The following is a 27,588-nucleotide window of genomic DNA, read 5'->3' as shown; positions in this document are numbered from 1 at the left end:
CACAAGCCAAGGAGGCAAAGGTACAAAGTCTCTCCTGGAATCAGTGTTCCTGGACCTCCCTATAGCCTTCTCTCTTTGTATACTACCTCTTCACCACTCTTCTAGGAATAGCTTTCTTTTTTTTTTTTTCTTTTTTTTTTTTTTTTTTTGCATCTTTTCTAATCTGTGGCTTTGTTGGTCCAAAATATTATACAATTTTCCCAACAGAACTTTTCTGCCTGACATTCACCTGGAAAGATTTTAGGGTACCTCTTTAATAAAGTAATCTTGTGCAAAGAAGGCCTCCTTCCTTACCCTCAATTCAACATCCACTGTTGAAAATAAAAATAAAATTACAACCCGTACTTCTATCAGTCTAATATAGGGAAAGAAATACCACAGGCTCTCTCTTCTACCTTCTTTATCTCCAGATTATTCCTCACTTTTCTCCTTCCTCATTTCCCTCCTCAATCCCTGCTCCCCCCGGAAAAAATTCCACAGCTGGAAAATTTCAGTTTTAAAGCCAAACTATTTAGTGAGGAAAATAAGTGTGTGCTTTTTTCTTCAATTATTTGTTCCTCCGTCACTCTGGAAGAGTTAAACAAATATTTTTAATCTGACCGCCCTCCCAGAATGATGATGCGCTAAATACACACTGAAATAAAACTCTCTTCGCGAAGCAAGCGGATTCGCGGCAAAAAGGCAACCGGGGAGTGGAGAGAGGGCGGGGGTAATGGGGACAGAGAAGAAACAGGATCGTTGGCCCCTAAAACCGGAGATAGGAATAAGGAGGTGAAAAGACGCGGGGGGCGGGGATTACAGCTGAGAAGTGCAACACACACACTCGCCAGAATCTAACAATTCGACAAGAGAATAGGACCGGCCACCGCGACTCCAAGCCTGGTCCCGAGAGAACAAGGGGGTGGCTTCCCCTCCCCCTTTGAGACAAAACTAACTCCCGGGCGCACCCCCCCAACTCCCCGACAAGAGGGTCCTGGTGGATGCGCGGGCACCTGGCAACCGCCTGGATGGAAGCAAAGCCCAAGAGGGAGGTAAGTCGGTCTTGGGCAGCTCTAAGAGTCCGGGATGGAGGGTCAGAAGCGGGCACCAGGGAGACTGGGGGCCGCGGCAAAACACCCTCTCATCCCAGGATCCCAGGGGCTTCTCGCTGCCTTTGCAGAGTAGGGTCCCCGGTTCCGGCTCCCGCCGCATCTTCCGCTCCTCACCTCACGCTGCCTGAGCCTCTGCCTCCACCACAACCCAAGCCGCCACAGCCGCCACGGTCCGGGCCATTTTCCACTCAGCCGCCTCAGCCGCTGCGGAGAGCTTCGGCAGACTCCGCGGCCAGCCAAGCACAGACGTCACTTCCGGCCGGGGAAGCACCGCCTTCCGCGCTCAAACTTCTCAAGCATTGGCTGGTGTTGACGACCTACCTGAGGTAGTGGGCGGGGCTTGGGAGCGAAGCCTGAGGTTCCAGATGGGGTAGAAGGGGGGCTCCCCCAGAAAAATGCTTGACAGGCTGTGGACGTCTCCCTGTGCAGCCCCAGACCAAGGGACAGGGTCTCGAAGACCCGAGCCGGCCACCTCTCCAGCCTGGCGTCAGAAGCCCCGCCAACCACCGAACGATTCTATTGTTCCCGTGCCCTCTCTTGGGACTCCGCACTCTCCCTATCCAAGCCGCAGCTTCCAGATTCGTGGTTTTTGCCCCAGGCCGCACGGAGATAACTTTGTGATTGGAAGACTGAAAGGAACAGGCAAGATATAAAATCGTTCACTCCAACCAGCGTTTACCTCACAGAGGATCAGGTGCTGGGAGTTGTGTAATTAGTAGCCCGCCTATCACGTGGATTGTGTAAAGTGCTTCCACATCAGCGTCTCATTTAATCCTCCCAACAGCCAGGTGAGGAAGATGGTCCAATAATAACTCAAGGCAAGACAGCGCTTTTCTACACTGCAAGACAGCTTCACATACAATCTCTATGTAAATACCTTCCTCATGAGAACTGAATGAGATTATTCTTTTAAAGCATTTAGCCCTCAAATGTTAGATTAAAAAATTGCATGACCATGTTAAGCAGATAGGAAAATTATCACCATTTACAGATGGTGAAGCCGGGGGCACAATTCAAACTCAGTTCTGACCCTAATCCATAGTATTTGACAACAGGTACAGGCGTCCCTTAAACAGAACAGCTCCTTTCAGAGGTTCACAATCTAATGTGATAGACTAGTTTGGGCTGCAATTCTCAGTTTGAAAAAAAAAAAAATTGTGAGAAAGCTGTAAGAAGTAGAAACTTAGCTTCAAGAAAGAGTGGAGAAGTAAATCTGATTTCTTTCTTTCTTTTTTTTTTTTTTTTTTTTTTTTTTTTTGTCTTTTTGTCTTTTGTTGTTGTTGTTGCTATTTCTTGGGCCGCTCCCGCGGCATATGGAGGTTCCCAGGCTAGGGGTTGAATCGGAGCTGTAGCCACCGGCCTACGCCAGAGCCACAGCAACGCGGGATCCGAGCCGCGTCTGCAACCTACACCACAGCTCAAGGCAACGCCGGATCGTTAACCCACTGAGCAAGGGCAGGGACCCAACTCGCAACCTCATGGTTCCTAGTCGGATTCGTTAACCACTGCGCCACGACGGGAACTCCTCTTTCTTTCTTTTTCGAGGGAGGTTGTAAAGTGGATGAAGCCCTCTAATCACTGTAATAAACATGCCTACATTTCCCAGGAAATAACACTGGCTGGAGTTGCTACCCTACGTTGTCTAGAAGCAACTGTATGATTATTCCCTGTGGCTGTGGCTACCACCTCTTGTCCACTCACCCTTCCTACTGCTAGTTTTCCACCAACTCTCCTCCTCCCTGCCGCCCCCCCATGTATACACACTTCCAGGCAAGCTTTACACACCCTAGAAGAATGTCTCTTAGGAATCCGCTTAGTGCTACAGCATTGTTCTGCTTTATCTTCTGATCAAAGGAGGAATTTCTAGAATTGGCAGCTCCTTCACAAGATTAAATGGGGAGGGGAAAACCAATTGTCTCAGGCTGGTTTCCTAACTTCAGCTTCAGAACTGAGTGTGCCTTCAGAAAAAAAGGAAGGGGACTTGAGGGAACACTGTGTCTTGTGGGAAGATTATCTCTGACTTTTTTGTATCTTTCTTACATTTTTCTTAGGAGAAATATTTTCTCAGGGTCTTAGCAGCAGAGGGCCCTTGCTTGAGTGAGTTCCTTGTTGCAGCTCAGACTTTATTATTTCATTACTATTTTATTATGGCTCTTGAATGGCCAATACTTCTTAGGCTTTGATGGATCAGAAGGATTCTCATAAGAAGAGGAAGGTGAGCATGGTGGTTTGCCAGATTCCAAAAAAAGCAGCATTCATAAACTGCCAGGTGTGGAGAATCTGAACTGTAGCCCTCGCCTAGCTTATCTCATCTCTCTGGCAATGGGCATATGAAGATGCTTATGTGAGCAACAGAAACACAAAGTTCTAGAAGAAAGTATGAACTGGTACTGTTGTCATTTGGAACCAAACAGATTAGCTGGCAGCCATTTCTCCTCTCCCTTCTCCCACTGGCTTCGACATTAAGAGTGAAACGTAGAGAAAAGAATTGAGGAGGAGGCATTATATTTTTAAGTGTTCCAATCCTAACCTCCCACAGAGAACTTCACAGCCCCACAAATATTCCCAAATTTCTTCCAGTATCAAATGAGAACTATACAACCTGATTTACTACCGGTAAAAAGTGGCTAACATTTATTGAGTCTTTACTAAGGCCAACTGGTGTTCTGAGTGCTTTACAAGTCTTGGAGAGGAATTTACAAGAATCCCTCCGATAACCTTATAAAATACTATTATGACATCCTCATTTTATAGCTGAGGAATTTGAGGAACAGAGAACATAAACAATTTGCCCAGAGTCACACAGCTATTTAGTAATAGGATACCTGAATTCCAAAGCTGGGTTTACCTGCAGGGCTCACGCTCTTTTTTTTTTTTTTTGGTCTTTTTGCCTCATCTAAAGCTGCTCCCACAGCATATGGAGTTCCCAGGCTAGGGGTCTAATTGGAGCTGCCGGCAGCAACAGCAACATGGGATCTGAGCCATGTCTTGGACATACATCGCAGCTCACAGCAACTGCTGGATCCTTAACCCACTGAGCAAGGCCAGGGATCAAACCCACAACCTCATGGTTCCTAGTCGGATTCGTTAACCACTGCGCCACGACGGGCACTCCAATGCTTTTTTAACTTCACACTGCCCCCAATAGGCCAAGGAAATACTAACAGCAATAAAGTGGCTACAAAAGACCACTAATGAGTAAACCTATTCCTTTTTTCCTTTCCCAAAGCTATATCCTCACCCCAGTAGGACTCTGCTGGGTCCTGCACAACTTACAAATTGTGGTCTCAGTGTTTCTCTTGTGGCACAGTAGCTTAAAGATCTGGCATTGTCAAGGCAGCAGCCTGGGTTACTGCTGTGGCGTGGGTTTGGGAACTTTCACATGCCACATACGTGGCCAAAAATAATAATAATAATAATAATAAAAGCTGTAGTCTCTACCTCTGGAAGATCATTACCTAAGGTAGATGATACCGTTAAAGAGAAATGACACTCAGAACATTAAGTGTATAGACGATGAAAGAATGTGAAGCTTGAAGAAAGAAGATGAAATGTTTGTCCTGGTGTTTAATTTGGCCAAAAAAAAGTATTGAGTCCTTATTTTCAATATGTCAGGCACTGCCTGTGCTGGGGATACAGAGGTAAACAAGACAAGGTGTCCCCACCCTCACAGAGTTTAGAGGCCAACAGGGGAGACAAATATAAACACCTAATTTAACAATCATTCAACCTCAACTGCGATTAAGTAGTATGATGGAAAACTGCAAGGGTCTTTGATTTAGAATGGAAGACAGAAAGGCCTTCCCTGGGAAAATTACACTGAGCCGAATCTAAAGTATGAGTAGAAATTGAGTGAGGAGGAGGAGAAAAGCATCCCAGACAGAGGGGACAGTGTGACTAAAGACAGTGAAGGAGGAAGGGGCATGGTTTAACTGGGGAACTGAAAGGCCAATGTTTCTGTTGTACTGGGAACAAAGCAGAAGTGGCCTTAGATGTGGAGGTAAAACATGCAGATCATGCCAAGCCTGGTTGGCTGTATTAAAAATTTAGGTCTTTATCCTAAGACTGAGGAAAAGGACTTCAAGCTCTCAGATAACACAAGTTGCATTTTAAAAAGATTTCTTAGGGCTGAGTAGACATTGGATTAGATAGAGGCTAGAGGGAATTTGGGCAGCCCAGTTTGGAGGGTATTGCGACAATCTAGGGAAGTGATGCTATAGCCTGAAATCTGTGTAAGATACAGTAAATGTAATGCTAACTGGGCCAGGGTTCCTTTCCTTGGAGATAGTCAAATAGGGGAAAGAGATTTAGAAATAAGTATAATAGGAGTTCCCTGGTGGCTCAACAGGTTAAAGATCTGGCATTGTCATTGCCATGGTTTGGGTTGCTGCTGTGGTATAGGTTCAGTCCCCAGCTCAGGAACTTCCAAGTGCCAAGGGTGCAGCCAAAACAAAACGGTAAAGAAATAAGTATGATGTAATGTGCTAAGAGGATTAGTAGAGATATGTCTAAGTAACTTGGAAGCTCAGGAAAAAGAAGAGAGGAGGATGGAAGTTACATTAGTTATCTGTTGCTACATATCAAATTACCCCAAAGCTCCAGAGTTTCCTGATGGCACAGCAGGTTAAGGATCCAGTGTTGTCACTGCTGTGGCTTGGGTCACTGCCGTGATGCGGGTTCAATCCCTGGCCCAACAATTTCTGCATGCCATGGGTGCCGCCAAAAAAAAAAATTACCCTCAAACTTAGCAACTTACAGCAACAAAAATTTGCTATATCATGGTTTCTCTGGTTAGGAATGCAGGCATGGCTAAGGTGGGTACTTTTGCCCCAAGACTTTTCTCATGAGGTTGCAGTCAAGCTAGCTGCTGCCAGTCTCTCATCTAAAGGCTTGAATGAGAAGAGATCTACTTCCACTTTCACCCATGTGTTTGTTAAAATGTCTTGATCTCTTGAAACATGACCCTTTCCACAGGGCTGCCTCACAGCATGACAGCTGACTCCCCCCCAACATGAGAGACCAAGAAAACAAGAGAGAAAAAGAATGTGTGAGAGCAAGCACCCCTGGACCAAAGCCAGTCTTTTTGTAACCATATAAATGTCCCATTACTTCTGCCACACTCTGTTCATTAGAAATAAGTCATAAGTCCAGTCCATGGTAAAGGGGAGGGGAATACATACAGGCTTGACTACTAAGAGGTGGAAGTCTTTGGGGGTCATCCCAGAGGCTGACTACCATGAAAGGTTTCACAGAGGAGGCAGCACTCGAAATAGTTATATTGGAGTTTTTCAAGAGCATCTCAGGAGGAAGACAAAGAAAAGGATATGTACAAAGATGCCGAGGTATAAAAGAACTCCATGTGTTCAGGTTTCTACTACTGGCTTCTCCATGATCAGGTGAGGAGCACTTAGGGAATACCACTCATTCAGTTGAGGAAACTGACAAGGAGGTAAAATGCCATTGGTTTTCAGATGATAAATTTGCTTCTATAAATTCTATCACTCTACTTGCATCTTTGTAGGAAAATAAATGTGTACAAAGATATATATATATATATATTTTTTTTTTTTTGGTCTTTTTAGGGCTGCACCCACCGCATATGGAGGTTCCCAGGCTAGGGGTCTAATCGGATCTGTTGCCACCCACCTACACCACAGCCACAGCAACGCGGGATCCTTAACCAACTGAGCGAGGCCAGGGATAGAACCCGCAATCTCATGGTTCCTAGTCAGATTTGTTTCCATTTCGCCACGACAGGAACTCTGAAAGATATTCACTGAAGCATCATTTTGTTAGTTTGCTAGGGCTGCCATAACAAAGTACTACAAACTGAGTGGCTTAAACAATAAATGTATTGTCTCACAGTTCTGGAGGCTAAAAGTCTGAGATCAAGGTTTTGGCAGGGTTGGTTCCTTCTGAGAGCTGTAAGGGAAGCATCTGTTCTAGGCCTCTCTCCTTGGCTTGTAGATAGCTGTTTTCTCCCTGTATCTTTTTTTTTTTTTTTCCTTTTTAGGGCCTCACTCGCAACATATGGAGGTTCCCAGATTAGGGATCCACTTGGAGCTACAGCTGCTGGCCTACACCCAGCCACAGCAACATTAGATCTGAGCAGCATTTGTGACATATACCACATCTCACAGCAACACCGTATCCTTAACCCACTGAGCAAAGGCAGGGATCAAACCCGCAACCTCACAGCTTCTAGTTGGATTCGTTTCTGCTGCACCACGATGGGAACTCCTCTCCCTGTATCTTTATATCATATTCCTTCCTAAGTGTCTCTGTCCAAATTTCTCTTCTTATAAGGATACCAGTCATATTGAATTAGGGCTCACCCTAATGTCCTCATTTTAACTTAATTATAATAAACCTATCTTCAAATAAGGTCACATACTGAGATACTAAGGGTTAGGACTTCAACATCAATTTTGGGGATAATACAAGTTAACCTATAATAATCACATAGAAGGAAAAGAATAAAAACAATCTAAATTTCCATCAATAGGGAATGGGTCAAATAGACTAGGTATGTTATATAATGGGGGCTGGAATACTATGCAGCTATAAAAAATATATATGGAGTTCCTGTCATGGCTCAGTGGTTAATGAAACCAACTAACATCCATGAGGTTTCGGGTTTGATCCCTGGCCTCGCTCAGTGGGTTAAGGATCTGGCATGGCAGTGAGCTGTGGTGTAGGTCGCAGACACACCTCAGATCTGGTGTTGCTGTGGCTGTGGCATAGGCTGGCAGCTGTTTCTCTGATTCAACCCCTAGCCTAGGAACCTCCATATGCTGGGGCGGGGGTGGGGGTGGGGTGGGGGTGGAGTGGCTCTACAAAGAAAAAAAATAAAAAATAAAATAAAATAGGAGTTCTCATCATGGAGCAGAGGAAACGAATCTGACTAGGAACCATGAGGTTTCGGGTTCCATCCCTGGCCTCGCTCAGTGGGTTAAGGATCCGGTGTTGTGGTGAGCTGTGGTATATATCAAAGACACAGCTCAGATTTAGCATTGCTGTGGCTCTGGTGCAGGCCTGCAGCAACAGCTCCAATTAGACCCCTAGCCTGGGAAGCTCCATATGCCATAAGTATGGCCCTAAAAAAACAATAAATAAATAAATAAATAATAAATAAATAAAATTTAAAAGTTTGGAAGTGATGTAAAACAGCTCAGGAAGTATGTGTGATGAAGGATGGGGTCCTGATTAGTTCTCATATTATAAACCTGTTATAAGATTATGGTGGGGTGTTTGAGTTAGTTATCAGTCCTTCAAGAATTTGTGTCCTGGATTTTTCCAACTTGGTCCTATTATTAGATTCAGTTGAGTGAGATAAGCCAGAAGCTGGACACTGCAAAGGAAACAACAATGAATACAGTCTTGACACTGCCCTTGGAAAGCTTACAGTCTAGTAAACCCTCAAACAATAGAATAAAAAAAAAAAACCACAAAAAGTACACAAATACAAAATGTCATTATACTGTGGTAAAAGCTATGGTTAAATTGTGCCCAAGGTGTCAACGAAGGAGCACCCAGCCCTGCTGGGAGGAAGGCAGGGCAAGGGAGGCTTCACAGAGGAAGTAGTCTTGAAGAATGAGTAGGAGTTAGTTAGGTAGAGGTGGGGAATGGTGTTTCAGGCAGAAGGAAAAGCATGAACTCAGGTACAGAAGCCTCAAAATGGCTCAGGGTATTTGGGGATACATGGAACTTAAATATTTCCAATAAAAGCAATTGTTTTTATGTGTAGGTGGCTAAAAGGTTTCTTTATTCTTTGGGGGGGTGCCTCACCTGTGGCATATGGAAGTTCCTGGGTCTAGGGGTCGAATCAGAGCTGCAGCTGCCCACCTACACCACAGCCATGTTTGATCCAAGCCTCATCTTCGATCTATTCCGTAGCTTGCAGCAACACCGGATCCTTAACCCACTGAACAAGGCCAGGGATCGAACCCACATCCTCATGGACACTATGTCAGGGTTCTTAACATGATGAGCCAAAATAGGAGCTCTTGAAAGATTTTTTTTTTTTAAATCTGCCCGGCTTTGCAAATTTGTTCACGTAAATATATTAGCAGATTTTTTTTAACCCACAGTCATATCATGGGCCCTGATTTTTAATTTTTAATTGGAAAGTGGCTGGAGTTCTTGTTGTGGCTCAGTGGTTAACGAATCTGACTAGGAACCATGAGGTTTCGGGTTCGATCCCTGGCCTTGCTCAGTGGGTTAAGGATCCAGCAGTTGCCATGATCTGTGGTGCAGGTTGCAGACGCAGCTCGGATCCCACGTTGCTGTGTCTCTGGCGTAGGCCGGCAGCTACAGCTTCGATTCGACCCCTAGCCTGGGACTCTCCATATGCCGCGGGAGTGGCCCAAGAAATGGCAAAAAAAGACAAAAAAAAAGTCACTGTGGCTGAAGTGATCTCTCAACTTCCTAAAATTTTAATATTTAATTACTCAATTTAGTTCTTAATTACCTCCTGTCTTAGAGTATTTTCAAATTGTTTTGTAATTATAATTTCCTCCCATCTATTGAGTTCTTACTATTAGGCTCAGCATTACAAATATAGTTTTATTTCATCCAAAGCCTAAATATTTTTACCGCTGCTATCCTCAGACCCTCCCAGATAAGATCATGAACTCCTTGAAAGCAAAAACCAAAGCTTATGTTTTCCCTTCTCACAGCTTCCCCATTCAGCCCTTCCCATTTAGCCCCCTTAGACACATAAGTTCCCACTCTCCCTTGACCTTACACCACCTCTAGCTTCCGCCTGATTTCTGTGCTTCCTGTCACAAGAAGACTCGAAAGAATTGTCTATATTTGCTGACTCTATTTTCTCACCCCACTGGACTTTCATCCCCTCCATATACTGAAACATCTCCTATCAAGTCACTATTGACCCACATCTTAACAAAGATAGGTCAACTCTCTGTCCTCATCCTTCTGGACCACTCAGCATTTTTCAACATTAGTTATAATTCCCTCCTGGAAGCACTTTGTTCTCAAAGCTTCCATGAGGCCAGGTCCATCTTGTTTTCCTTCTGCTTTCCTGCTTACTTCTTAGTCTCTTATCAGCTCCTTCCCTTTTATCAGACCTCCAAAGTTAGGAGTGCCCCAAGACCTAGTCTTCAACTCTTTTTTTCTATGTTTATACTGTCTAACTAGGTGAGCTCATCAAGTCCTGTGGTTTTAAATACCATTCCTAGGCCAATGATCCCCAAATTTATATCTTCTGCCCCCTCTTCTCTCCTGAACTTTAAATTTGTGTAACTATATATTTGATAACTCCATTCAGATGCTTGATAGGCAGGTCAACATTAAGATGAGCACAAAATGAGAAATCTCAACACATTATCTCACATCTTTTCTCACTTCCTCCCCCCCTCCTCCCAGGATTTATGCATTTCACAATCGGCACCATCAGCCTAGTAATATAGCACAAAAGATTATCCTTGATTCCTCTCATTTCCTCACATTCCAATCACTAAGTCCTATTAGCTTTACCTCCAAAATACACTCTAATACTTAAGCTGAGCCTCTTGGCCATCTCTCTTCTGTAATCCTAGTCCAAGCCACCATCTAACAAGTCTTCCCATATCCAGTCTTACTCCACTAAATTCATTCCCCATGAGTAAATGGAGTTTATTTTATTTATCTTATTTATTTTCAACCCTCCTTACCTACTCCAGAGTAATTTTAAATGGTAAACCAGATCACCTTACCCCTGACTAAAACTCTGTAGTAGCTTCCCATTGCACTGAAAATAAACCTTGCCTTTACTTGCAAAACCCCACACTATCTGATCCCTTTTACCTCTCCCTATAGCTCTGCGCCTTGCCCACTATGTTCCAGCAAGGACAGCCTTCCTTTCATTCCTAAAGAGATAAGAATGGGGAGTTCCCAATGTGGCTCAGCAGTTAATGAACCCAACTAGTATCCATGAGAACACAGGTTCGATCCCTGGCTTCACTCATTGGGTTAAGGATCCAGCATTGCCATGAGCTGTGGTAGGTCACAGACTCGGCTCTGATTTGACCCCTAGTCTGGGAACCTCCATATGCCAGCCTGTGCAGCCCTAAAAAGACAAAAAAAAAAGAGAGAGAGAGATAAAAACGGTAAACTCAGTCCTGCTCTAATGCTTTGCACTAGCTTTTCCCTTTGCCTGGAATGCTGTGTTTTTTTTTTTTTTTTCTCTTTTTGCCTTTTCTAGGGCCGCTCCTGTGGGATATAGAGGTTCCCAGGTGAGGGGTCTAATTGGAGCTGTAGCCACCGGCCTACGCCAGAGCCACAGCAACGCAGGATCCGAGCTGCATCTGTGACCTACACCACAGCTCATGGCAACGCCTGATCCTTAACCCACTGAGCAAGGGCAGGGATTGAACCCGCAACCTCATGGTTCCTAGTCGGATTCGTTAACCACTGCGCCACGACGGGAACTCCTGGAATGCTGTCTTGTTGGCATTTTGTTGTTATATCTCTGCTTCATTGTCACCTCCTTTGAGAAAACTTCCCTGAAACCCCAATCTAAAATAACCACCTGGCCCTTAAGTACACATAACATCACTTTATTTTAATGCTCCGTGACGCATCGGTCACTTCCTGCTACTTCAATTTCATTGTCTTCCACACTAGACTGTAAGCTCAATGACAGTGGGGATTTTGTGTTGTTCACCACTAATTCCTTTGCATTCAGAGCAATGCCTGGCACAATGCAGGAACTTAATAACTGTTAAATGAATGAATGAATTTATTTCCATTTATTTTTAATATCTTCTTCCCCTCAGTTAAAATGCATAGCCACGATTCACCTCTTATAAGGCTTAGAAATAAGCATGAATTATGAAAAACATTATTATTTTTAAAAATGGAAGCCCTGCTTTGTAAACCAAGGGCAAGAAGCATTTGTACTCCCACTGAAACAGTAAAAAAGATTCAGTTGGGACTTACTATATAAAGTATAAAATTAAACTGGAAACTTTTCAGGGAAGAACTAGTAACAGTTGCCTTCATGTGCTTTGAAAAGAATATCAATTTCGTGCATCATAAAAGTAATATGTGTAGGCTATGACTCACAAGGGGAATGGCTAACCTATTTTTTCTCTATTCCTCTCCCCTCCCTATAAATATCATAAAGAAACAGGCATTTGAAAAGAGCAGCTAACATTTTTCTGAGAGCTTACTATGTGCTAGACTCTAAGAGATCTAATGGATTAACTCATTTATTCTTCATAGTAACCCCATAAGGAAGGAACAATTAATTAATTCCCATTTTACAGACGTGAGGCACAGAGAGGTTAAGTAACTTGCCCTGAGTCACACAGTAAATAAGTGGTGGAAAAGGACAATTTTACTCCAGTGCCCAAGCTCTTAATTGTCATGCTGTCTTAGGGGATAGGATTTCAATGTGTCTGAGTGTTTGTCACCACTGTAGTCCTCTTTGAGACTACAGAGGAGGGTGAGTTAAGGAAAAATATATGGGAGTAAGGAGTTAAGTGTCCAACTCAGTGACCCATAGATTTCTCTTTTTTGTACCATGGACCCTTTTGCCAGTCAGGTGAAATCTAGATTCCTTTTTCAGAATAATGTTTTTACATACAAACATTTGGAGGTCACTTACATTAAAATATTGTTCTCATAACATTCAATCAACATTTACTATACTAATATTCATGCTTTCTTGTTGATGTAGTAAGTAAGACAAATGGGAGGACAAATGGCAGGTCTAGTGACCACTGTAATTTCATAGTAGTATGAACATAAATAATACCACAAAATATTTTTAACTGCTATAATGTGACATAGAAATATCTCTTGGTATTTCTGTTGGTGACAAAGTCACAGATACTGCTAACACTACTATGACTTGTTGCCTACATTAGCAATGAAAGGAATTGCTAAATTTCTGTTAGATGCTAGTAAAAATAAAAAACATGATTTTTTTCCAAGTTTATAGGCCTCCTGAGTTCTGTTCATGGATATCCTGGGGATAATTCAGCTACATAGGGAAGTCTATGGGCCTCAGGTTATGAATCCCTATCAGCCAAACCTAGGAACAGTTTCTGGGTATATTGTGGTGACTCACTGTATGAACAAGAGGTGGGTTAAGAATATCCAGGCAACTAATCAAGAATTCTTGGATTCAGTGGTGTGAACTATTCACCCTTTCCCATAAGCCCGTTGATTGACAATGAAAAATTAAATGAATTAAAACTTGATCTGTGATATTTGAGAATAATTCCTCAAATATGTTTCTAACATTTCCTGAAATGCAGTATATTATTACACAAAGCTTAAAAATTAAAGCATATTTGAGGGAAAAAAGAGAGATACAAATGGATGGGAATCTGTTTGGGCATTTTGAGGGTTTATAGCTTTGGGGCAATTGAGTCAGCGCTTTGGGCAGGATCAGCACACTGTGACAGCAAGCCTTCCTCATTCTGCCACCCCTTACTTCTTAGTGGTTAGCAGACAGCAAAATGGAGATCAGGGAAGAATAATTTCAGAGCATGTATGGGACACCCAAGGTGAACAAGAAATGTACTGAAGCCTTGCAGTGATGGACACAAATCAGCACAATGCAGACAGTAACACAAATGTGACATGTGACATCATTTGTTGACAATCTGAATAGTCAGAAGAAATTTGAGTTATATGAAACCACATCTTAATTATACTAGGAAAGGGAGTTCCTGTTGTGGCTCAGTGGAAACAAATTTGACTAGTGTCCATGAGGACGAAGGTATAATCCCTGGCCTCACTCAGTGGGTTAAGGATCTGGCATTGCCTTGAGCTGTGGTGTAGATCACAGACTCAGCTTGGATCCTGAATTGCTAATGCTACGGCTGTGGGTAGGCTGGCGGCTACAGCTCTGATTTGACCCCTAGCCCGAGAACCTCCATATGCCTTGAGTGCGGCTCTAAAAAGACAAAAAATAAAATAAAAAATAAAAAAATACTACAAGGAAGGTTTGCAATAATACAATAATAGGTAACATGATTGAATGTATACTATAAGCTAGGCACTGTTTGAAGTACTTTACATGCATTACATTAACATACTTAATTCTTAGAGCAAGCTTGCAAGGTAAGTGGTATCACTATCTCCATTTTACAGTTATGGAAATTGAGATACAGAAAGGTAGAAGGGTGTTCCTGACTTGATTTAAATGCTGTATTGACTGTACACTAGCTACTGTAACAATAAACTTCGAAATCTTAGTGGCTTAACACAATAAAAAGTTATTTCTCTCTCAATAAGCCCAATAAGAGGTTGGGTATTGAGTCACCCAGACTGATGGAAAGGTCTATCATCTTCAGTACACTGCATCCAAAGTCACTCTGAGGTTTCTTGCATCAACCTGAAGGTGAAGTATGTCCAATTCAAATGGCCAGAATTCTCTTGCCTACACTTAACTGCAAGGGAGGCTGGAAAACCTAGTTGAAGTGTGGGCCCAGGGGGAAAGAAAACCAGTTTGGCAACCAGCTAGCCAGTCTCTGTCATGCCAACAGATCAGATAACTCCATTGGATCAAGTAGAAAGCGTCCTCCCCCTTTCCCCAAAAAAATATGCCTTAAAGAACTAAAACCACTTCCAGATGAGCTTTGCACATGGCTTTTTTTTTTTTTTTTTTTTTTTTTTTTCCGAAAGGAAAGATAATTATTTGTCTCTATGCTGAGGGTATGGTGTTATTACCACTAAGTAGGCTCTGTATCTTTCTATATAATTATTGTCAGAAAGCATGACTTGAGAGCAACTTTTCTCACATTCAGATACTGTTTTTGCTAACTGTGTTCCAACATCTAATTGATTTATTGCCAGAAAAATGTATACAGCACATAAACCTGTAGTTATCTGGAAAGTAAATTTCCTAACTAATTTATTAATTAAGGTATTCTCTTGACTAATAGAGTTCTTGACCACATGTGTGTGGAAGAACTTTGTCAGGTGGGTCCAGATATATTTTTTGAGCTAAGTCTTAGACCCACTTCCAAATGGCAATAGGATGGCCTTTTTTCAAGCTATCACACTGTTAGATGCCTTACTTCTCTGAAAAGAATGTTAGTCCTATTTTCAGTCTGTTGATTGTCAAAACAACCACTAATTAGCAGCAAGATCACTTCCATTCTAGTTTCTTGCCAGAGAAAAGCCTTCAAATTCTCTAATGCACATTATTCATCAAAAGCTCAGGTGAAAGAAGTAATATTCACTGAGGATAAACCTTCTAACATTCTAAATGTTATCCCTGATTTATAGTTGCCAGAATAAGCTGTGTAGCTAGATTGTCTCTGGTCCATTACAGAATTGCTTTTACTGAGTGGCTCTTTGGTTTTATGCATTGAAGCTAGTTATGACAGATGGCCCTAGGAATCTTGCTGTTGTGTTTTTTTTTATAGGAATATTGTTGAGGACTTTGATCATAATGTCACAGAGTGACTCATGATGAAGGAACATTTCTATCAGATCCCAATACCAGCAAACTATATTCCTTTTAAGAACTACTTCATTTTTTTTATTACAGGCACATTGTATTTCATAATTGTTCATATTTCCCTATTGCTTTGTTCCTGGAAGCTCAGAATCAGACATACAGCCCAGATCTAACTACTGTTAAGACCCATATAATGTACACTTTGTATGCCAGTCCTAACAAGGGACTTTATTTTCCTTCCTCTCTGTCTTTGCTTTTCACCTCCATCCCAATTTCTCAACTCATTCATTTCCTGTTATATTTCTACAAGTTGCTTCAAATCCTTTTGGGAACATATAAACTATTTGTGTGTTTCAGAATGTATTTGCATGTATATGTTTATATATAAAGTAATGCTCAAATATTTGGAATAACAAATGAAAGATTTTGAGCTAGATATTTGCTTAAATACAAGTTTTACATTGGAGTTCATGTTTATTTCTTTCCTTATATTTCACTGTTTCTAACATTTGTCTTCCAATCCCTCCTACCCTTGCTTTTTCGCAAACTCCTTTTTTTTTTTTTGCCTTTTAGGGTCATACCTGTGGCATATGGAAGTTCCCAGGTAGGTGTCAAATTGGAGCTGCAGCTGCCAGCCTAGCCACAGCCACAGCAACATGGGATCCAAGCCACAGCTGAGACCTACACCACAGGTTGAAGCAACACCGAATCCTTAACGCACTGAGTGAGGCCAGGAATCGAACCCGAATCCTCATGGACACTATGTTGGGTTCTTAACCTGCAGAACCACAATAGGAACTCCAAGCTCCTCTTTAAAAAATGTCTTTCTTGGAGTTCCCATCGTGGCGCAGTGGTTAACGAATCCGACTAGGAACCATGAGGTTTTGGGTTAGATCCCTGGCCTCGCTCAGTGGGTTAAGGATCTGGCGTTGCCGTGAGCTGTGGTGTAGGTCAGACACGGCTTGGATCCCGTGCTGCTGTGGCTCTGGCGCAGGCCAGTAGCTACAGCTCCGATTAGACCCATAGCCTGGGAACCTCCATGTGCCTCGGAAGCGGCTCTACAAAAGGCAAAAAAAGATTAAAAAAAAAAAAAAAAAAGTCTTTCTTGGAGCTCCTGTTGTGGTGCAGTGGAAACAATCCAACTAGTATCCATGAGGATGCAGGCTGGATCCCTGGCCTCCCTTAGTGGGCTAAGGATCCAGTGTTGCCGTGAGCTGTGGTGTAGGTCACAGATGCTGCTTGGATCCTGAGTTCTTGTGGCTGTGGTGTAGGCCAGAAGCTGTAGCTCTGATTTGACCCCTAGCCTGGGAATTTCCATATGCCACAGGTGCGGCCCTAAAAACCACAAAATAAAAAATAAAAATAAAATGTCTTTTTTTTCCTCTTTCTCTTTTTGGCTTCAGCATGTAGCAACATGATGTGGGATCTCAGTGCCCAGTCCAGGGATTGAACCCAGACTGCAGCAGTGAAAGCCCTGAATCCTAACCACTAGACCACTGGGGAACTCCTTCAAGTTCTTTCTTGATGGCTCCTCCTAGAGGCTTACTGACCCCCATTCTCTCTAAAGCTGATGCACCTATGGCATATGGAGGGTCCCAGGCTGGGGATGTAATCGGAGCTGTAATCGCTGGCCTATGCCAGAGCCCCAGCAATGCCAGATCTGAGCTGCGTCTGCAACCTACACCACAGCTCACGGCAATGCTGGATCCTTAACCCGCTGAGTGAGGCCAGGGATCGAACCCACAACCTCATGGTTCCTAGTCGGATTTGTTTCCGCTGCGCCACGATGGGAACTCCCAAAGCTGATGTTTGTGCCCTACCTACCGCACCTCATTATTCTGCCTCACAGCATCCTGCTTTTTTTCTTCATAGCACCATCTTCTGTCTTCATTTAATTAATTCACTTGCTGGAGTTCCTGTTGTGGCACAACAGAAACTAATCTGCCTAGGAACCATAAGGTTGTAGGTTCGATCCCTGGCTTCGCTCAGCGGGTTAAGGATCCGGCGTTGCCATGAGCTGGGGTGTGGGTTGCAGAGGCAGCTTGGATCCTGAGTGGCTGTAGCTGTGTGTAGGCTGGTGGCTACAGCTCCCATTCTCCCCCTAGCCTGGGAATCTCTGTATGCTGCAGGTGCAGCCCTAAAAAGATTTAAAAAAAAAATTAATTCACTTGCTAGTTATCTGTCTCCTCTACTAGAGAGTGAAATGTGAGGGAAAGTACTGTGTTGTTTGCTTCATCTATGTTTTAAGATGAATGAATAAATGGTTCAGGCTAAAAACTGCAGAAAATCTCTTCTGACTCTTCTATATCCTAAGGATAGTTCCCTTTTCTGAACTCCTAAATTTACTCCTGTCTGACCACAATCACTCACCACACTTAAAGGCTTTGATTCCTCTTTCTTCCATGTTTCATGATGGATTTCCTCAATTACATTGTGGGTTTTTAATTTTTTGGCTAATGGATTAGAGGAACACTGGAGGTACAGCCAGTGTTATTTGGATTGCAGCAAGGGATTTATATTGTCCCTTGTGATATTCATCAGGGCTGTGATAACAGAAGGGCAAGAAGGTTAGGTAGAAAGGGAGCTTACATTTATTGAGAACTGTATAGGGAAAATAAGAACTAGTGAATGCAAGTGACAGGCAGATTTCAGCTCACTTAAATAATGAGCATAAAAAAGAGTTCCCTGGAGTTCCCGTCGTGGCACAGTAGTTAACGAATCGGACTGGGAACCATGAAGTTGTGGGTTCGATCCCTGGCCTTGCTCAGTGGGTTAAGGATCCGGTGTTGCCATGAGCTGTGGTGTAGGTCACAGACGCAGCTCGGATCCCGCGTTGCTGTGACTCTGGCGTACGCCGGCAGCTACAGCTCCGATTCGACCCCTAGCCTGGGAACCTTCATATGCTGCGGGAGCGGCCCAAGAAATGGCAAAAAGACAAAAAAAGACAAAAAAGAAAAAAAAAGAGTTCCCTTGGAAGATCATTTACTCAACAAAATGTACTGAGCACATTTCATGTGCCAGGCATGGTCCTGGGTACTAGGGATGGAGCATGAATAAAACCTAGTCCCTGTTCTTATGGTACTGGCAATCTAGTGGAGTGTGCAAGGAATCCATTTCAAAAAGTGTTCTGTCATTGGAGTTGCCGTCATGGCTCAGCAGTAACGAACCTGACTAGGGTCCATGAGGACACGAGTTCGATCCCTGGCCTTGGTCAGTGGATTCAGGATCTGGCATTGCTGTGAGCTGTGGTGTAGTTTATAGATGTAGCTCAGATCTGGCATTGCTGTGGCTGTGGTGCAGGCTGGCAGCTGCAGCTCTGATTTGACCCCTAGACTGGGAACTAACATATGCCACAGATGAGGCCCTAAAATGACCCTCCCCCCCAAAAAAAGGGGTCTATCAGGCCTAGAATGAAGGATTGGGCAGAAGTGGGATTTCAGGGTGGAAGAACAAAATGAGTAAATGTTTGTTGAAGGCTTATGATATGTCGGATACTATTCAAAGCACCTTACACACACTCCATGTTTCCTTGAAACAGAACCTTGAAAGGAAGAACATTACAGTGCTCTCTGGTTCCCCAGGGCCTTGAGTGTTGCTGTGCACATAAGAGACATTTACTCTTCAACTGATGACTGATATCATTCAAGTGCCTCAATGGTGACGAGATACTAGTAACAATCAACACTCTTTTTTTTTTTTTTTTGCTTTTTAGGGCCGAACTGGAGGCATACAGTTCCCAGGAGCTACAGCTGCTGGCCTATACCACAGGCACAGAAATGGGGGATCTGAGCCACATCTGTGACCTACACCACAGCTCATGGCAACGCTGGATCCTTAACCACCAAGTGAGGCCAGGGATCTAACCAGCAACCTCATGGTCGCTAGTCGGATTCTTTTCTGTTGCTCCAAAGGGAACTCCTGCTAGTAACATTCTTAAGCCAATCACACAGATAGTAAAATACAAATTAACAACGCCACACAAGGAGTTCTTGCTGTGGCGCAATGGGTTAAGAATCAGACTGCAGCAGCTCTGGTCGCTGCCCCCTCGCTGCCGGGGGCAGTGAGTTAAAAGATTCAGCATTGCTGCAGCTGTGGCTCAGATTCAATCCCAGGTCCTGAAACTTCCATATGCTGTGGGTGCAGCCATTTAAAAAAAAAAAAAAGAAAAAAAAAAGCCACACAAAACCAAGCTAAATTGGTTGCCAGAGGCCACTTTTTGCAGTTGTCATCAAAGCTGGATATACACTCAGGACTTTCTGGCCTGCAGTCCTGGACTTAGATTTCAAAGCCACACCTCTCCCTCCAAATACATGAGGTAACTGTAATTGTTATGTAGCCAGTCATTATGGGAATGCTGGAATGTCATAGCTACAACTATGCCATCTGTAATAGGAACTTTGATGAAAGCTCTAGATACTATTTTGAATATGCTACACGTTTTGCTTCCTCTGCCTTGAATGATTTTTTTTTTAAATTGAAGTTCAGTTGATGTACAATATTATATGTTTCAGTGATTCACAATTTTTATAGGGTATATACTTCATTTATAGTTATAATAAAATATTGGCTACATTCTCTCTGCTTCACAATACATTCTTGCAGCTTATTTATTTTATACATAGCAGTTTGTATCTCTTAATCCCCTACCCCTAGTGCCACCACCCCTTCCCTCTCCCCATTGGTAATCATTAGTTTTTCTCTATATCTGTGAGTCTCTTTTTTTGCTGTATTCACTAGTTTTTTTTTTTTAGATTCCACATAAGTGATATCACACAGTATTTGTCTTTGCCTGACTTATTTCACTAAGTGTAATCCCCTGCAAGTCCTTCCACATTGCACTTTAGACCCAGCAGGGGGAGCCAGGCCCATGTTGATTAAAGGAAAAAGCCAAACTAAAACAATCCCCCTCTTAAAAAAAAAAAAAAAAAAAAAAAAACCACTAAAAAATACCTTTTGATTTCCAAAGTATTCTATTTCCACCTTCCTTTAAGTGTCCTTGAATACATCCTTCTTTCTCTTTGTCTGAGACTTTAGGGCATAAAAATGAAGTTGATACATACAACAACGGAAGACTTTCACTTTTTCTGAGTTCCTTTGAAAACATCAGTAATCCATTTACCCGTTTGTTCCATCAACCATGAATTACTGCCTGCCCTGCCTGCTGGTCTGGAGCAGGAGGAGAGACAGCCAAAGTATAACAGTCAGACTAGAGATCTGTGATGAGGTGGATAAGAGGAGAGAGCAGCTGCCTCTTTTTGCTTTGTAGGGCTGTACTCACGACATATGGAGGTTCCCAGACTAGGAGTTGAATCAGAGATACAGCTGCTAGCCTATGCCACAGTGACAGCCATGTCTGCAACCTATACCACAGCTCAGAGCAATACCAGATCTTAACCTATGGGGTGAGGTCAGGGATCAAACCACATCCTCATGGATCCTATTCAGGTTCGTTACCATTGAGCCACGATGCGAACTACTCTGAATTGGATCTTAAAGGAGAGTTTAGCATTCTTCAGTCAGTCCCGGTTGGAACTAGCACTCCAGACTATGGGAGTAATATAAGCAAATAACAGATGCAGTATATTTGTAGAACTACAGACAAGAGAGGAGCATGTTTGATGGTAGGTAAGATAATTCTAAAAAAGTAACCTAAGCAGGGTTTATTTCAACAGTATTGGATAATAGCTAACAGTAAAAACTAATATTTGTATTACATAAATATCTAATATTCAACCAACACTGAATTGGTTTAATATATTCCAAATGCAGTTGTCAGCATTTTATAAGTATTAACTAATTTAATCATCACACAATCTGATTATTAGACCCATTTCCAAAAGAAAAAACAGGAAAAGTGAGCATGAATAACTTTCCCAAGGTCACAATCTGGAAGGGGTGGAGCTGGCACTTGAGCCCTGATAGTCTGGCTCCAGTGTCTCTACCACGGATCTAAATATTTGAGGGCATTCCCTGGGTGGTTCAGTTGGTTAAGGATCCTGGGTCATCAGTGCTGGGGCTTCAGGTTGTTGTTGTGGTGCAGGTTGGATCCCTGGCCCAGAAACGTCCACATGCCGCAGGTGCGGCCCAAATAAATAAATAAACAAATAAATAATTGATCTGAGTGATCTTGTTGAATTCTCACAATTTTCTGACGTCTGTTATACCCATTTTATACATAGGGAAAGAAACACAAGGTTGAGTAATTTGCCTAATGTCACACAACTGGTAAGTGATGGAGAAGGTTTAAACGCAGGCCGTCTGACTCCAGAGCTCATGTTTTTGTGGTTGGTTTGTTCGATTCTTAGGGCTGCACCTGCGGCATATGAAAGGTCTCAGGCTAGGGACTGAATCGCAGCTACAGCTGCCGGCCTGCACCACAGCCACAGCGATGTGGGATCCGAGCCACGTCTGCAACTTACACCATAGCTCATGCCAATGCTGGATCGTTAACCCACTGAGCAAAGCTAGGGAGCAAACCTGCATCCTCATGGATCCTAGTCAGGTTCATAACTGTTGACCCACGATGGGAACTCGGGTTTGTTCACTGTTTTGTTTTTTTTAAAATATACATTCAAAATGATTCAAAATTCAAAATGTCTAAAAGAGTATGCAATGAAATGTCTCTTTCCATATCTGTTACCAGCTACTTAGTTCTCTTCCTGAAAACAAATGTACTCGTTTCTTATGTATCTTTCTATAACGAAAAAAGTATATGTTATTTCCCCTTTACTATCATGCAAACTGTGTATATAATACACATTGTTCCACATCTGCTTTTAAAACCTAATGACAAATCGGAGTTCCCAGCATGGCTCAGCTGTTAACAAACCCTGCTAGCATCCATGAGGACGTGGGCTCCTTCCCTGGCCTCGCTCAGTGGGTTAAAGATCCAGTGTTGCCATGAGCTGTGGTGTAGGTTGCAGCTGAGTCTCAGATTCCACATTGCTGTGGCCCTGGTGTAGGCTGGGAGCTACAGCTCTGATTGGACCCCTAGCTTGGGAACTTCCCTATGCCACAAGTGCAGCCCTAAAAAGACAAAAAGGCAAAAAAAAAACAAAAAACAAAAAAAAACCCCTAATGACGTATCTTCTGAATGGCTGCATAGTATTTCTCTGCATGGATGTTGTATACTTTTGTTTAATCACTCCCTAACTCTTAGGTGGTTTCCAATCTTTTGCTATTATAAACAGTAAATGTCAAGGAATAAAGACTCTTGTGTATATGTCATTTTCCATAGGTGTGGGTCTACGTGCAGGATAAACTCCTCGAATGTATTTCCTGGTCAAAGATACCTGAATCTGTAATTTTGAGAGAAGTTGAGAAATTGCTCTGTGTTGAGGTGGTACCTGTATATATGTCCCGCCCCCTGCAACAGGCGAGTCTGTTTCCTCATTCCTTAACCATCACAGTGTGTTTAAATATAAAGCTGTTATCTGAGTGTGGTGTAATTTGTGTTTCTCTTATGAGTGAGACTGAACATCATTCCATGTGTTTGAGAATCATTTAAAAGTCCAGAATTAAACCCACGCACCTACAGTCAACTAATCTATGACAAAGGAGGCAAGAATATACAATGGAGAAAAGACAGCCTGGTCAATAAATGGTGCTGGAAAAACTGGACAGCCACATATAAAAGAATGAAATTAGAACACTCCCTAACACCACACACAAAAATAAATTCAAAATGGATTAAAGACCTAAATATAGGTTTATATTTAGACTATAAAACTCTTCAAGGAAAACATAGGCCAAACACTCTCTGACATAAACGACAACAACATCTTCTGAGATCCACCTCTTAGAGTAATGACAGTAAAAACAAAAATAAACAAAATGGGACTTAATTAAACTTAGAAGTTTCTGCATAGCAAAGGAAACTCTAAACAAAACGAAAAGACAACACACAGAATGGGAAAAAATATTTGTAAATGAAGTGACTGACAAGGGATTCATCTCCAAAATTTATAAACACCTCCTACAGCTCAATATCAAAAAAACAAACAACTCCATCAAAAATGGGCAGAAGATCTAAACAGACAATTCTCCAAAGAAGACATACAGATGGCCAAAAAACACATGAAAAGATGTTCAACATCACTCATAATTAGAAAAATGCAAATCAAAACCACTATGAGGTACCACCTTACACCAGCCAGAATGGCCATCATCAAAGAGTCTACAAACAATAAGTGCTGGAGATGGTGTGGAGAAAAAGGAACCCTATTACACTGTTGGTGGGAATGTACATTGATGCAACCACTGTGGAAAATAGTATGGAGATTTCTCAGAAAACTAAAAATAGAACTACTATTTGATCCAGCAATCCCACTCCTGGGCATCTATCCAGAGAAAACCATGACTCAAAAAGACACATATACTCCAGTGTTCATTGCAGCACCATATACAATAGCCAAGAGATGGAAACAACCTAAATGTTCATCAACAGAGAAGTAGATAAAGAAGATGTGGTACATATACACAATGCAATATGACTCAGCCACTAAAAGGAACAAAATACCGGCATTTTTAGCAACATGGATGGACTAGAAATTACCATGCTAAGTGAAGTCAGTCAGACAATGAGATACCAACATCAAATGCTATCACTTACATGTAGAATCTAAAAAAAGGACACAATGAACTTCTTTGCAGAACAGATACTGACTCACAGACTTCGAAAAACTTAACGGTTTTCAAATGAGACAGGTTGGGGGGTGGAGGGATGCACTGGGGTTTGGGATGGAAATGCTATAGAAATTTGGTTGTGATGATTGTTGTACACCTATAAATGTAATAAAATTCATTAAATAATTTTTAAAAAGAATCATTTAACATTTCTTTTTTCGTGTGTGTGCTTTTTAGGGCCACACCCATGGCATATGGAAGTTTCCAGGCTAGGGGTCTAATCATAGCTCCAGCTACCAGCTTACACCACAGCCACAGCAATGCCGGATCCTTAACCCACTGAGTGAAGCCAGGGATCGAACCCGCAACCTCATGGTTCCTAGTCGGATTCATTTCTGCTGCATCACAATGGGAACTTCTTAACATTTCTTTTTTTGTGTGCATATCATTTGATCATAATCTTCATCCATTTTTCTAAGGGGTTGTTGAGATGGGGATATAGTCCAGCTCTTGGCCAAAACCCTATGTGTGATTTTTTTTTTTTGTCTTTTTGTCCTCTTAGGGTCGCACCCGCAGCATATGGAGGTTCCCAGGATAGGGGTCTAATCAGAGCTGTTCTTGCCGGCCTACGCCAGAGCCACAGGAATGCCAGATCCCAGCTTGGTCTTCAGCCTACACCACAGTTCACAGCAACACCAGATCCTTACTTAACCCACCGTGCAGGCCAGGGATTGAACCGGTAACCTCATGGTTGCTAGTTGGATTCATTTCCACTGCGCCACGACGGGAACTCCCCCTATGTGTGATTTTTAGGCCTAGCTGTAGGCAATTATAAAGGCTGAACCTGGCAGGTCTCACAGGGGAGTACGGCTCCCACTAGATTTGATGCACTGCAGCCTCTGAGGGGAATTTTCATCAAGGATTCAGGACCTCTTGGCTGCCCCTGGTCTTACTTATCTAGACTAGGAGGCTTCATTTGGAGACTTCTTTCTCTAGGACTTTCCTCAGGGCCTCTGCTTAAGCCTCCTTAAGGGTAGGAGAGGAGGGAGGGAGACACTATGAAGGCACTTTCTCCCTTCTGACTCAGTACTAGTACTTTTCCACTGACTCAGTACTCAGAACTTTTCCATTTCTAGCCCTCCTTTAAACTCCCTCTCCCCACCAACCCCCCTCCCCATACCTGTGCAGATGCACCTAACCTGTGAGGATCCATGGGGGAAAATGCAACGAGAGGGAGTCAGAACTTTCTCTGGTTTTAGACTCTTGCTCACAGTATCACAGTTAGTGATGAAAGGCTTGACTCTTTCATTTTAGCTTGCTGCTTTAATCGAGCACTCTGAGCATCTGGCAGCTCTGCTCTCTCGCACTCAGCTGAGCCCTTGACTATATATAAATATATCCACACACACACACAAGAGCAAGATAGACAATGAGAAGAGAAAGCTGAGAGTTAGGATGACCAACCTCAGGACGAAGGGGGTTCCCAGCACATGGAACTTATACTGCTAAGACTGATTTGCCAAGGACTTTCTCAGTTTTAAAACTGAATCACAACCAAGAACCCCTTTAATCCTGGTACAAACTGGAGCAATTGGTCACTCTGTGTGAGATTAGACACTTGCAGCAAACACATCAACCCCTGACCTCTGCAACCCAGTGGGAATATGAAAAGGAGACTCAGAAAACTATAAAGCAGAAAAGTGTGAAAAAGAATATATAAATGTTGGGCTATGGGAATTTGGGAGGAGCTGGGGGTGGGAACTGCAAAGAAAAATTATTGAAGCAGAGTCAACTAGAAAAATATTAAAGTAAATGTGGTTTGAAAGATGGGGCATACTTATATAATCCTCAATAATAGATAAATCCATTTTATGTTGACTAGAAAAAAAAATCACAGACATCTAGGATGCTTGCTTCATAATGTTATCAGCTTACAATTTGACAGCTGATGAAAAACACATTATGGTGTACAGCTAGGTGGAAAAAATGTATATAAAGCTGGCATAGGGCTTAGTACCCTGCAGGCACTCAGACCCTGCTCTTCCTGGCTTAATCTCTCTCTCTTCTGAAGTTGGCTCATGAATTACAAGGTAGTTTCAGTGTCCTCACAGTGCCTGGCATGTAGTCAGTGCTCAGTTAACATCTGTTGAATGAATATTGAATGTATACGGCAATTTTTTTTTTTTTTGTCTTTTTGTCTTTTTAGGGCCACACCCGTGGCATATGGAGGTTCCCAGGCTAGGGGTCCAATCTGAGCTGTAGCTGCTGGCCTACGCCAGAGCCACAGCAATGCCAGTTCCGAGCCGCGTCTGCGACCTATACCATAGCTCACGGCAATGCCAGATCCTTAACCCACTGATCAAGGCCAGGGACCAAACCTGCAACCTCATGGTTCCAAGTCAGATTCGTTTCCACTATGCCATGATGGGAACTCTGACAGCAATTATTTTGACAATAATTTTACCTTGATGTCAGGCCAATTTCTAGGGATTAGTTAGGATGAGAGAACTACCTCCTTTTATATTCAAAATTTGATCAGATGTTTTAAGTGTATTCATCACTTAATCTTTTATTTTCTAGGGCTGAACTTACGGCATACGGAAGTTCCCAAGCCAAGGTTAGAATCAGTGCTGCAGCTTCTGGCCACAGCCACAGAAACACTGGATCTGAGCCACATCTTCGACCTATGCCACAGCCCGTAGCAACACTGGATCCTTAACCCACTGAGTGAGGCCAGGGATCAAACCTGCAGCCTCATGGATACTAGTCAGGTTCTTAATCCACTGAGCCACAGCAAGAACTCATCACTTAATCTTAAAAGGAAAAACATATTGCATTCTCTTGGGCTATGTTTATCGTTTCTTGGTATCTTAAGATGTGCATTTACTTTGCAGAGCTCAGCCAAAGATGATTACACTCTACAAGAGAGTATAATAGCAGAGCACACACATATCACAATCATATGCAGTCTGAATTCCAACTACTTTGGTTAATTAAAATTTTTTTTAATTGTAGTAAAGTACAAATAACATGAAATTTACCATTTTAAGCATACAGTTCAGTGGTATTAAGTATGGCCACATTGTCATGCCACCAGTCTCCAGAACTCTTCATCTTGCAAAACTGAAACTTCATACTCATTAAACAACAACTTCCCATTCCCTTTTCTTTCCAGTTCTTGGCAACCCATGTCCTTCTGCTTTCTGTCTCTATGACCAAAAGCTCCCTCATGTAAGTGGAATCATACAAAAAATGTTTGTCTTTTTGTGATTGGTTTATTTCACTTAGTATAATGTCCTCAAGATTCATCCATGTTGTAGCATGTGTCAGAATTTCCTTGCTTTTTAAGGTTGAATAACATATGACTGTACGTATAGACCACATTTTGCTTATCCATTCATCTATTGATGCTCACTTGGATGCTTCCCCCACTTGGCTATTGTGAACAGA

General features: G+C 42.6%; 1 protein-coding gene across 4 annotated transcripts in view; it reads right to left on the bottom strand.

Moving 5' to 3' along the window:
* The window catches only part of PIK3C2A (phosphatidylinositol-4-phosphate 3-kinase catalytic subunit type 2 alpha), a 195,430-nt gene that overhangs the window by 119,337 nt on the left and 48,505 nt on the right, over positions 1–27,588 (bottom strand). For 3 of the 4 annotated variants that reach the window (XR_014837239.1, XM_085011828.1, XM_085011829.1), the window contains exon 1: positions 1,206–1,342. The exons of the other annotated variant lie outside the window; for it this stretch is intronic. The gene's annotated coding sequence lies outside the window, so the exon portion shown is untranslated. Of the gene's footprint in view, positions 1–1,205; positions 1,343–27,588 lie in introns of those variants that run through there. 4 annotated transcript variants of the gene reach the window in all.

The sequence above is a fragment of the Sus scrofa genome, chromosome 2 (genome assembly GCF_054392235.1).
Source record: "Sus scrofa isolate SSC_HxYL_T2T_F1_AM1 chromosome 2, Sscrofa_HxYL_maternal_Yorkshire_Landrace_v2.0, whole genome shotgun sequence".
Taxonomy (NCBI): domain Eukaryota; kingdom Metazoa; phylum Chordata; class Mammalia; order Artiodactyla; family Suidae; genus Sus; species Sus scrofa.
This window is presented reverse-complemented; position numbering and strand designations above follow the sequence as displayed.